Source organism: Pseudorca crassidens, chromosome 20 (assembly GCF_039906515.1).
Source record: "Pseudorca crassidens isolate mPseCra1 chromosome 20, mPseCra1.hap1, whole genome shotgun sequence".
NCBI lineage: Eukaryota > Metazoa > Chordata > Mammalia > Artiodactyla > Delphinidae > Pseudorca > Pseudorca crassidens.
The window spans coordinates 41988579-42001239 of record NC_090315.1 but is presented as its reverse complement, the minus strand read 5'-3'; the positions used below and the strand labels follow the sequence as shown (position 1 = coordinate 42001239).

The 12661-nt window shown below is 41.3% G+C and overlaps 1 long non-coding RNA gene across 1 annotated transcript in view; it reads right to left on the bottom strand.

Annotated features, from left to right (window-relative positions):
* Positions 1-12661, bottom strand: part of LOC137214681 (uncharacterized) — a 509061-nt gene that overhangs the window by 251027 nt on the left and 245373 nt on the right. The gene's annotated exons all lie outside the window — the stretch shown is intronic.

The following is a 12661-nucleotide window of genomic DNA, read 5'->3' as shown; positions in this document are numbered from 1 at the left end:
ACTGCAGGTCAGGGCCAGGGGTGCTGGTTTCTTGCAACCTGTGTCTCTCCACAAGCTTCGCGGGCTTAGTCACAGCATGGAAGCTGGTTTCCAAGAGACAGTGTCCCAAAGGAACCAGACAGAAGCTGCAGGGTCTTTCCTAACCAAGCCTGGGAAGTTGTGTAGCATCACTTCCACCATACTCCATGGACTGACAGGTCACTAAGCTTGACCCAGATTCAAGGGGGTTGGGGAGGATAGGCCCCCATCTATCAATATGAAGTGTGTCAAAAAACTTGTGGCCTACAGACCAACCTAGGAAGGTGATCAGCTCTAATATGTACTTTTGCACGATATGGAGCAAGTTACTTTACTACCCTAAACCTTCCTTTCCCCTTTCTTTGGTGAAAAAGAGTAGAATCTGTGAAGAGGTACAACCATACCCTTCTCAGACATGCGAGTTGGCTTCTTCCTCTCCACTCAGTTTCATGTTATTATTCAATTCATGTTATCTGAATAAATCAGTTCATCTGAAAGGATGAGTTCGTCCTCTCCAGTGTCTCCCAAATTTTTAATAAAACTTTCAGGCAAGTCAGAGCGCTGGAGCACACCATTGGAGGCCTCCCTTTAGACTGGCCAAGCCACACTCTTCCGAGGCGGTTACTCAGCCCATGGAACTAGGCAAATCCTAGCCAGCCTCTGGGAGTTTGTGTAGTCTTCTTAATTATCCTCTTCCCGATGGCCATACCCCAGGAAGCAGTGATGAACGAAGGGACAGGCAAACGAACAATGGAACCAACATAGATAAGCACATCCAACACTAGTTTCATGCTGATGCATTCAAATCAATTCAAGATGCAGGTTAATAATTCATTTTCTGATTAGTCAAATTAGGTGAGCTTAGCTAGGAAGATTTGTTTTCGAGAAAAAGCTTTGAAAATCCTGAAAAAAATTATTTGAAAATCCTGAACAAAGGGTACTTTTTTTTTTCTTTTGCGGTACGCGGGCCTCTCACCATTGTGGCCTCTCCCGTTGCAGAGCACAGGCTCCGGACGCGCAGGCTCAGCGGCCATGGCTCACGGGCCCAGCCGCTCCGCGGCATGTGGGATCTTCCCGGACCGGGGCACGAACCCGTGTCCCCTGCATCGGCAGGCGGACTCTCAACCACTGCGCCACCAGGGAAGCCCCAAAGGGTACTTTTTTTAAACAAAAAATTATATTGGAATTTTCTGGGGCAGCACAATTTGGTCCCAAGTTAACTTCGTAACACCTAGCCTTACCCCAGTGGAAGCGATTACTATGGAGAACTCTCTCGGTAAAATATCTGCAAAAAATCCACTTTCCTTGTCTGTTGATATCTTGACATCATATCATTTGATTCTTGGAGGACTTAAAGTGGTTAGAAATCTTCAAGGAATTATTTCATATATTTGAATAAAACTGTTAATTATTGCATTCTGTTGTGAAGGCATGAACCAGGGAAAAGATAAAAGCATCTTTCACATTTAATGTCCCAATTAATTAATTTTTACTTACAAAATTAGAGCCTTTGCCGAGGCTTCTGGAAGCATTATAAAAGATTGATGTCATAAAGATAAGAATTTAACTGGGTCAAGCCCAACCATCAGATTATTCTTAATTAGGAATGAATCTCTCTATAATTTCTATAAAATTGGCTGAGTAACAGATGACACACCAAATTACTAATGTAATTCAAGGGGTATATGAGTTGAAAATGGGCTGCTCCTTTTTGCCAATTTCATCAATGGCGCTCTCCACACTGATTCATTCTGCAGGTTGCTGTTTATTTTCCAAGTTCAGAAAAATGTCATTTTTAAGTATACATCGTGCCCAGGACGTGTATCCCTGCCCCTCCCCCCATGCCTACTCCCAGTATTGAATGTAAAATCTTGGCCTGGATAGGAAAACATGTGCTTGTGTCAGAAGCAGCATCATTTTAAAAAGGTCACATTTGAAATTGTTCAGTAAGTCAGCTTGGAAAATGTGAGCTGTGTGCTATGGTGTTTAAGAACCAGAAAGTTTGGTCCCTCCAGGCAATTCCAGATATTGACAAGGAAGGTAACTTTCATCAGAAAAAAGGGAGAGAGGATGTTTGAGAGATTTGAAATATGTCATAGCATCAATGGATGAATCTCGTAAATGTAATGTTGAGAATACATACCATTTTATTCCATTTATATGAAGTCCAATAACAGGTAAAAATTAGGCTCTGAAAATAAAGGTAAAAGTAGTAGTTACAGGGACTTTCCTGGTGGTGCAGTGGTTAAGAATCCGCCTGCCAACGCAGGGGACAGTGGGCTGGGAAGATCCTAAATGCCGAAACGCAACTAAGCATGTGCACCACAACTACTGAGCCTGCGCTCTAGAGCCCGTGTGCCACAACTACTGAAGCCCGTGTGCCTAGAGCCTGTGCTCCACAACAACAGAAGCTACTGCAATGAGACGCCCGCGCACCGGAACGAAGAGTGGCCCCCATTCACCGTAACTAGAGAAAGCCCGCGGGCAGCAATGAAGAGCCAACCCAGCCAAAAATAAAAATAAATAAATAAATAAATTTATTTTAAAAAATTAGTGGTTACCTATGAGGTGGATATTACTGGAAAAAGGCATAAAGAAACTTTCTGGATTGATGGAAATGTTCTATGTCTTAATTTGGGTGGTGGTTAGACATGCACACACATAATTTTATATATATATGTAAAATTTAGGTTTGTACATTTTGCTTCATATGAACTACACATCAATACAATCACACACAGATACAAAGACTCAGTATGATAATAACAGTATCTATGTCATACAATCCTAAATATGGTGGCTCGAATTTCCAATCTTAGAATAAGTATCGTCTCTACTAGGTCATGTTTGTCAAAGTGTGTTCCCTAGATTTCTGCATCAGAATCAGCTGGAGTTTTTGTTAAAAATACAGATTCCTGGACTTACACTAGTCCAGCTTACATACACACAATCAGTGGAAGTAGGGTTTGAGAAATCTGTCTTTCAGTAAACTTCCCATACAATCCTCATTTCTCGTAAAAGAAAAAACTTGCCAAAATGTATTTTGGAGAAGTGATCTATGAACCAGTAACTCTGCATTTCTTGCTAGCACAGATGGGCTTATCCAAATTATCACTGGATTCCGAAGAGCCTCCCTTCAGGATCAGTACATAAACGCGGGACAAGGAGTTATGAGCCCTTTTACTGAGCACTTGCCATGCGTCTTTATTTACATTATCTCTTTTAATTTTCACAACTATGATGTGAGACTTAGATTAACATCATCCCATATTCAAGAGGTGCTAACTGAGGTTATACTGGATAAGTCAGTGACCCTCAGGGTCACTACACCCAGAAAGGAGTCACCAAGATGTGGATGGCTCCTTAGCTCAGACTTTTAGCCACTATACTTCCCCAAATACGTGAAGCTCACAGTGTTCTAGTCCTTCAGCTGGGAAGGTCCAGGGCAAGACACGTCTCAGACTAAAGAGGACTCGTTCTGAGCCTTAGAGGACGGGTGGGATTCTAATGGTTAATAATGGGCTAAGACATACACTCAAATGAGAAGGGAAAGCTGAGTAGACACCCCTTGATCAATTCTGTAGGAGACAAGTTTCAAGAATGATTGGATGAGTCCTGGATTTTCAAAGGAAAGAATGAATTACAAACATGGATCCGGAGGCTGGGGCAGAATGGGGAGGGTCTTGAATGTCAAGGTACCAGGTTGGCCTTTCCCTCTAGGTTATAAGAAAATAATGAAGCTTACTGAGCAGGGGCCTTACAAGATGACTCCAGACACCAGCGAGGTCACTCTGAGGGCAGCACCAGGAAAGAACTGATGAACCATTGCCCATGAACACTCACGCTCCCCTCTTCTTTTCTGCAGAATCTCTTCCTCTTTTTCTTAATCTCTCTCTTTTCTTTTCAGTTTTTGGGCCAGACCTTCATTCAGCAATATGATTAGTTTAATCTTTGCAGAGTAAAAGTTTTTACTGCTTGACTAAATCCTACTTTACAGAAAGCACATTCAGCCATTCAACTATGCATTGAATTGATGTATGCATATTGCATATAATTTGTTTCCATACCTTTCTCTTTATATAAAGCTTACTTTTTGTTATGTACTTTTAAGGCTATCTATAATTATGTTTAGATCTTTAGGTAGGTGAGGTTAGCCCATTTTATGATATATAAATGAGTTTAGTCATTCATACATTCATTTCACTTTAAAATGGCAAATATCTGAAAGGGGCGATGGAAAACCGACATTGATTTGGAGTTAGCTAGGGCACATTTAATTTTGCCAAAGCTCAGGTCAAATTTAGAATCTCTTACACTGCTGAATTGTAATGTTGCACCTCAAGAGTGTGACAGGCCACACAGAGCTCAGGTAAAAGAGAGAGCACATCTTGGAAAGAATCATCTCCCACGCTAAAGGAGTGACCTATGCAAAATCTGTAATTGTAAAATTTGACCTTATGAATCACACCGCATCATGGCCACTGGGAACACGCGCTCTTGCTTATGCCTGCCTCAGTCCGAATATCTTTTTTTTCTTTTAATCTTTCTCAGTCAAATAAATTTCAGCTCTGTCTGTACCATGTTTCTGTTAAATGCAAATGAAATTTTCGTTCAGTTGTAAACTGAGTACAGCGTGTGGACTTCAGCATGCACAGATTTCTACTCTGCTCTGTTTTCACAAGAACTCTTTATTTCTGGAAATCACCTTCATAAACAATGTGGGAAAATTACACAACTAAGCCTGACTTAGCTGGTTATTTCTCATGACCACGTTTCTCCAGGCTGAGGTTAGGATAACTACAGCTCTTGCCCCATCAGTCCAGTCTACTGAGCCATTACTAGTCACAAGATTTGCAGTAGGAATAATAAATAATTATCTCTTGCATACGGGGCTGGATTCTTTACACACATCTTCTTCTGTAGTCACCCAGAACTTTTGGATTATTTCCGTTTTAAAATGGAAGAAAATGAGGCTGAGATACTTGAGTGACACCTGAGTGCAGAATAGGAAAAGAGAATCGTGCACCCGTGGAAATTAAGAACGGTGAGACAAAAATGAGTGAAAACTGAAAAAGCAGCTACAAGATCCAGACAAATGCAAACACAGGAGCCAAGATGACAGAGTGGAATAAAACTGAAAAAAATTGGAGTTTATTATAGAAATCTGAATATGGAAAATAGTCATAACTTCGGTAATAACCGTAACCATTACCTCTAGGACTTCCCTGCCAGGTGTCAAGCAAGGAACTATGTTTGGGGTGTGACAAGGAAAAAAGGCAATTTACTCACTGCCCTTGTGGAGTTTACAGCCTCGGGGGAAACAGTACTAAAAAAATGGCTGTCAGTCAATTTTAAACACTTGACTGTGCCTTGAAGACAGCCCAAGAGGAAACAAGAGCCAGTGGCAACAAGCCTGCTTGCAAAAACTCTGAGTGGGCAGCCCCCCTCCTTCTCCCCATGTTTTGCCTCCACCGGTCATGGGTTGTCCGGAACTCACATTAGCTCCCACGCTCATAAGAAAACTTACCCCGGAGTAGCTATTAAGCATCTCTTCTAAAGGCACAATGGCTACAACGTTTGATCTTTGCTCCTTTGAAACTAACTTTTGCCAAATCTCTAGCTTCAGCTTGAGGACACTCAGTACCCCAGCTGGTGAGCAGCTGAGCTAGAATTCAAATTCCTTTCTTCAGAACCCTTATCTGTCCTGTGCCTCCCTCAGGGCATTGAGTAGGAAGCGCACTTACATCTCCTGTCTATCTCAGTTCTAGATACTTTAAGAAAGGCAGCTTTTTCCCATCCAAGTAGTCACCTCTCCAGTTTTGTACACAGCTATATTTATTTTAATAGGCAGATAAATAAATAAATGAATGAATAAATAAGCAAAACTGCAAAAAGCACATTCATGGAAACATTTTTGCATCTTAGAAAAATAAGTGGTTTGGTGAACTTGGCCCCAAGGGCTGGAAATAAGTAGTTGCTCAACTACAATTAAGCAGCCCTGGAAGAGAAGTTTGGCTTTTGACTCAGGAATGCGATTTAGCTTTGGGAGTTTCCCAAAGTGCTTTATACCAACGTTGCAGCATTAGTCATTTCAGTAAGATCTCCGTGTAATGCCTAGAAGTTTTGCTTTCATACTTGAAATTGAAGACCCAGACACTCTAAGTGGAAATAAGTATTTCTGCTTTCAGAGGTGGTCCTTAAACTCTGATCAGTTATTGCATTTTATCAACACGGACTTCAGAGCAAAAGGGATAACGTGTGCAGAGGGATAGGTAGTCAGCAGGTCTGTTAAGACATATTCTGCCTACAGTTCTTCGGGCTGGGAGAAGTATCTCAAGTATCGTAAAGATCATGATGAACTTTGACTTCAGAATGACTTGGGTTCAAATCTCTGCCTGAACCTTACTAGCTGTGTGATATCAGACAAGCAACTTGACGTCTCCAAGTCTCACCGATAATGCCGATAACAGTACAGATGCCATGACATCGCCTGTGTTGAATAATTAGAACAGAGGAGCACACGTTAGGGAAATGATTACACACCCAGACTTCTTCATTATTAGTTCTGATATCAGTACTACTTGCTCTCAGCCCCCAAGCTAGGACAGTGGTTGGCTGAGAGCAGGAAGGAAGACATTGGACAGGTAAGATCTTTTTCTGAAGAAGATCCTTTTCGGACGCTACTGACATTCTCCCAGTAAGTACCTTAGATGAGTATGCCAGAAACAGGTCAAAATGAGCACCTCCGTGGGGTGTCCAGGACGTCACCCCACTCCCAGTGCTATCACTGGGTACATAATTTAGGGTAAGTCACCTGGACCATCTGGGTGTCAGTTTCATGAAACAGAAATGGTGGCAGTGGGGGGAGCAGGATGTAGCCAAAAGAAACCTCAAAGTTTTCTCGGGTTTCACTTTCAGTAATTAATAGAACAGGACCCGAGGCTGTTTATGCCTTCGGGAGGCTGATTCTCAGCATAGACATCGATCCAGGAAAATAACAAATAAATAAAATTAATGAAATAAATAAATATCCCAGACTGTTGCACAATGTACTGTTTTCACAAAGAATAAATTGGTGTTTCAGTGGATTGGCAGAGTGGGATGTTCTTTGTTCCTTTTATGGAGAAAACATGGTTTTAAGGGGCATACGTAGATGGTCTTTGTTAAACATGTATGTTTGTATTTTCATTTAAATGTAAACGCAGCTGTGAGTCTTAGCAAACCCCCACACACACCCCACAGCCTTTGCAGGGAAGCCCCAGGAACAGTGAGCTCTTCAAGTTGAAATTCCTTCTTAAATTATTTTTTAAGTCTCTCAAGATCATCTTGATAATTCATTTCTTTTATATTTCAAACATCTTTTTTTTCCCCCTGCGAAGTGGAAGAAAGCACCAACATTGGTGGAAGAATTCTCATTGTCAAGACAACACGATGTGCTGTTAACTGCGGAGACATCTGTGCAACTTACATAGAGATATAAATATATTAGTTTGGGTATTGCTGCTTTCAGAGCAAATATTGCATTGTCACAAATACCGTACCCTCAAGCCAAGGTACGTATTAATGGCTTCATTATTAAGATTTTGTAACTGTTTCAGAACTGTAAATCCATGAGTTATGATAATTTTATAAAATAAAACCACAACTACTAATAAAAGTTTTCAGTTCAATACAGCATCAACAATAATCAGATTTTATAATGCTTGCGAAGTTGGGAAACAGTATTTTTAAAATGTAAGAAAATATTCCCTAATTCAAAATATTCGCCTGAATTTTCAGGTGTTAGCCTGGACAGTACATTTCTCCTACTCCCCTCCCCACCAAAACGCGTCACTTCTCATTGTCTACAGAATAAAGCCCATGCCTTCTTAGCCTGGCACTCAAGAGCCGTACCCTCCTGCTCTGTATGAACTTTGAACTGCTTTCCCAACACGCCCCTTGGTGAACACTCATCCTTCAGGACAAGCACATCCGCAGATCCTGCTGCCTCTCTGACATCACACTGTCTTTATTTAAGGCAGCCCTCAATTGACATGCCCTTCCTTTCACTTACTTTTCTCAAACAGCCAAATTAAATTTTGGTTGGACTTTAAGCTCTTTCCTCCCTGTCTTGCACAGACTAGGTTCTTAGTATTATTATACCTATGATGAAAGACTGCATAAAACAAATTTGTTTCTGGTGCCTCTACAAGAGCCATAGATTTCATAGCTCTAAGGTTGGCAAAAAAAAAAAGAAGAAGTTTTAGAAATTAAAGAATATTAAAGCTCATTAGGGAAATTTTGCCAAAAGGAAATCTGGAGACGAGACAGGCCTGCTTTATGCCAGGAAATTGTTTTTCTTTTTAATCAAGTGTACAGCCATTTATATAGTTATTAAGCAGCCAAATTGTTTAAAGGGAGTTGGCTGGCCCCCTTCAGGTTAAAGGCCCTTGATCGTAATACATGCATCACAGGTTGAACAACATTGAACTAGGTTCACAGAACGAAACACTGACCTATTTTCTTTTCTAAATTGCAGAGGAGTCAGTCTTTCCACTTCTTCCCTTCTCTCTCCAGTCAGTCTCTTAGTCTTACTTGCCAAGATTACACAGAGAACCACAGCAATCCTACACACCAAATATTCCTGGGCTTCAATGTAAGTATTTCAAAGTGCACTATTAAGGCAAAAGGAAAATCGAATCTCATTAACAGGATTAACTTCTGAACAACAAGTCTCAAAAATCCATTAGAAATAGAAGTAACGGTGTCAGCAATAGGACTCGGAGAAATCATTTAATTAAAACTCCTTTATTTTAAAAAGCTGATTACTTATATGTTCTGGTGGCTCTTAGCATTAAAACCTGGCCGAGTGGATACTCCTCAGTGGGCCGCAATCACTCATAGTCTGTTTGCTGAAGACTGTTTCTTAAAGTCACATAACGGATACTCTGTCTCGCCCTAGCAAGTTGATTTATCCTCTGAAGAAAACACATATAAAGACCATGCACCCAAGAGGAGGAAATTAATGCCATAAACCTGTCATGAAACATTTCAAGTCAAAATAAGTCTGGTGAAGCTGGAGTCCCTTATAGTGGATGATGGAAACTGTGTGTTACAAAACCAAGTCCTCCAACTTCCTCAAAAGAAAATGCCTAAATCTTTCGGAGAAAGAAATGCTTTCTTTTTTGTTCATTTCCATAATTTCCACCCTTCCAATTGAATTTAAGGGAATTCACTTGTTCATTCATGTATTTTTCACTTAAGAAAAACATTTGATATGTGGAAGGAGCTTAAGGTACACCAAAGAACAGGACAAAGTCCCCATTCCCAGAAAACAGAGGCATTCTTTGCAAACAGGAAGATCCAATTTCACAACCATTTGTCACCAGAGCAACCTCTGACTGGCATCTGGTGTCAAAGTGGGACAGCTGGTGAAGGTCTGCACTTATTAAACAACTTACAACCTTGCTATTGTTGTAAGTATGCTAATGAGATAACAGGACCCAATGTTTTGACTTCTTGCAGGGGGGATTCCCTGAGTTCTCCTTTATGAAATACCAATTTTGCAAAAAATGTTGGTTAATTGGTTCATAGGCACAAGTTCTAGAGAGAAAGCAAACAGATTTTGGTGCTTGTGTTAGATTTGAATCAGGGACACTTTGATCATCTTAGAGGTGCGCTGAAACACAGCCCACGGCCTCCTAAGCAGGGGCGGGGCTGCTCAAGGGCGAGTGGGCGAGTGGATTCACACAGGTAAGCCCAACCCAAAGCCAGCGGCTTCTCCCATCCTCCTGAACAAGCAGAGCCTTTGCCAGTGAGTTCTTTGGACATGAGTGATTTTCTTTTACTTTGACTTCTAGACCTTATTTGAAGAAGAAAACTGTTCCAAATAGCCTAAGAACTAGTATAATTTTGAAGTATTTTGTATTGCCATTCTCAATAATCCATTTCTGAGTTCTATGGGAATAAACATTTAACTTTTTTCCTCCAAGTATATATATATTGCTTTATTATGCTGGCATCTAACTTGAAACCGTGGGTCGTGTTTTACCTGTTGAGACTATTTACATGGTAACAATTTCCTACCTATGTATATTTTTGCTGATATGCATGGATAATAAGGTCTTTTATTTACAGCAGAATTCTGCAACCTTAAATAGTATCTTTTAAACATAGTACAGAAAATAAAGAAAGAAAAAATCTATTTAACAATGAATTTTGTTTTAGACATGTTTTAAGGAATTATTAATTGATTGTGATGATGTGTTTCCAATTTAGGTTCAGAATAATGTATGAGAGGAATATATCAACATCCACGTGAATTACCTCTGTCTCTCTCTCCATCTCTCTGTGTCTCTCTCTCTCTCACATACATACATGAACAAGCATTTATTAAGTTCCACCTATATTCCAGAAAAGTTATTTTCATAGAGGTAATAGTTGACTCCTAACATCAGTTAACAAATTTCAATTAAGTGATCATTCTACATTTGTTAGCTGTATGGGGCACTTGTATTATGAATATCTCTCTCTCTGTCTCTCTGTCTCTCTGTGTCTCTCTCTCTTTCTCTTTTCCCTCTTAAACCCATGAGGTGAGAGTGGGAAGCTGACCCAGGATTTTTCCTCTCACTCTCCTGTCTTTTATTCACATGTGGCTGAATGGAAGATGGTAAAATTCAAAAGCTAGGTTTGGACTTGGTGGGCAAGGCATCTCTTTAGTGTTAATATGGACCTTGCACTACAACCCAGCCCACTAACATTTTCTGTACTGAGATTTGGGGCTCAAGCCCAACTGACAATTAAGGCTCTTCCCCTTTTCTTTGTTCCTGTTTTCCATGTGTTTAACTTCCTTGGAGAGGGTCGGGGAAAGGGAGGGGGTTTATGGAACGAGCCCAGAAATTCTGGGTCCAAATACCATCTGAACATCATCAGAAAGACTGACTCTTATCACGTTCCTCATATCTGCTTTCCTCCCTAAACCAATGCCTGCAGGTTCTCCTGGATGCAAAGCAGCCCTTGAACTGGGTCTCAAGCTGGCAACACGATGTATCTGGTGACGATTCTGGTTTTAGGTTTTCACTGGATGCTGATCATAGTAGACCCTGTGTTCTCAGAAGTAGACCCAGTGGACTCAAATTTTAAAAGCAAGAGATCAGAGAGCAGGAGGTGGAATGGCTCTGGGCCATGAGTAGGAATGAGCTTCACGTGGAAAAGTGATTCCGACCTCACAAAATGGTTTGGGTGCCAACCATTGCTCTTTTTTGAGCATTTCCCTCGAATTTGATCTTGCTTATTGGGTTGTGTGATGAAAGACTTTTATTGATTAGTACCAAGCACTTTATAAAGTTAAGTGGCTCTGTGGAAAATAGGGAATTAGATGATCATTATTTTTTATCTTTTCTGAAAGGTGCAATTTCTAGTTAGACATCTGACTAAATAAAATCCAGGGCGTCTATATATACCAGAAAGTAAATGAAGAAGCGGAAAGTGGAATCTCAAACACAGCATTTCAGTGTGACTGGATTTAATTAAATACATGGGAACCTAGGAAGAGGAAGCTCGCTCACACCAGGAGTGAGGTGGGTACCTCCCTTTATGAACTGGTCTAACGTGGAACACGCAGGGCCTGTTGACCATCAGGGTGCCCTTCCCCTACACCCTATCAAGTCCCAGAAAGGTCTTTGGTTAATGCTTAGTCAGTCTGCTTCTACCCCCAGTTACTCCCTACATTTATTAGGGAGCGTCCCTAAAGCAAGCCTTGCCCCACATAGTCTCTCCAAGCCCATCCTCAGAGAAGCCGACTGAGAACCGCACGCAGGTGAGGCTGGTACACCCCGGCATGGGAGTCTCGCTCCTGCCATGCTTGCTGACCTTCTTTATCGTTAGCATCCACCGGCTGATGCCCCTACACCTGCTCACCAATACCTTTGCTGCTCACAGTGGCCGTGACAGCGTCACGTTTAGAGTTGAGAAGACTGACTACAGCAGAGACTCTTCACCTGGACTCCAGGATGGGTGGACGGGCAGAGGTTGTAGGTGAAATGGTCTCTTTGTGTTCCCATGCACAAGACGGGCAAGGCCTCTGCTCTCCCAGGGCTTGCATTTTAGGTGAAGCAAACCATGAACTAAATACATCAATACACTAGGTAAAGGTAGATTGTGACAAATTCCACAACAAAAAAATCTACAGGGCCTTTGGACAGAATTTCATGTGGGTTTGTAGCGGTAGGTGGGCAACGCTGTGGTTCCTGAAGCAGTCACTGAAACGACCAAAGTACTTTGAAGCCTCTTGTTTAAAAGAAATAATTCACGCAATTTTTGTTACTGCTTCTTCCTATGTTCATGTTCATTTCAATATGGAATTTATTTTACAAGTGGTCAAGAAAAGTTCAGAACAGAGATACATGCCATATTTTCCCTGCTTCTTTGCGTCTCTGTATACAATGTGCTCTAACCTGAGAAGAAATTTAGGACTGGTGCTGTGCCACTCCCCCTGACAGAAGAACCTTTTGGGCATTAATGATAATGGAATTGCATCCCAGGCTGCCGCCCCCTTGGATACTGTGATCTGGGTTGCTGGACCCATCGTACTCTATTGCCTGGCTAGTCTGACCATCACCAGCTCCTCCCTGGCTCTCTTATCTCGACCTGTACAGTAGCTACA